We start from the raw sequence: 479 nt of genomic DNA on the forward strand, positions 1-479 counted from the left end.
ACTGCGCATGCGTGAGACAGACCCGCTGTTTGAGGTGTTGTTGCTCGGAAGGGTGACTCATTTCGAATCGGTTCTTTCGAACGGGCCGCTTCAGTTAACAGGCGCCAAAAAAGATTCGGAGGTTATTTTCTTTATGACGTTTTCCCTGGAATCCCTCAAATCCGTGTCACTCGCCTTGAATGTTCCAGCGAATCATGAGGCATAAATTGCTGTTTATTTCTTGAAGGGTGTTTGTAATTTCATGTTTCCAAGCAGAGCCATGCTTTCCGTCATAAGAACGCTTCAAAACCTAAGCCTGAACAAATATAAAACTCTCGTCGTTTCTGTGTGAATGCTATTTTTTAAAACAATCAGGCATGGGCAAAATACATTGAAATGTGTTTTTAAAAAATATTAAATACATAAATTTTAAGTGTATCAAATAAACTACAAAAGCAGTCACAAATGTATCAAAATAAAATACTGTATTTTTGTATTTT

The sequence above is a fragment of the Danio aesculapii genome, chromosome 14, assembly GCF_903798145.1.
Source record: "Danio aesculapii chromosome 14, fDanAes4.1, whole genome shotgun sequence".
Classification (NCBI taxonomy): domain Eukaryota; kingdom Metazoa; phylum Chordata; class Actinopteri; order Cypriniformes; family Danionidae; genus Danio; species Danio aesculapii.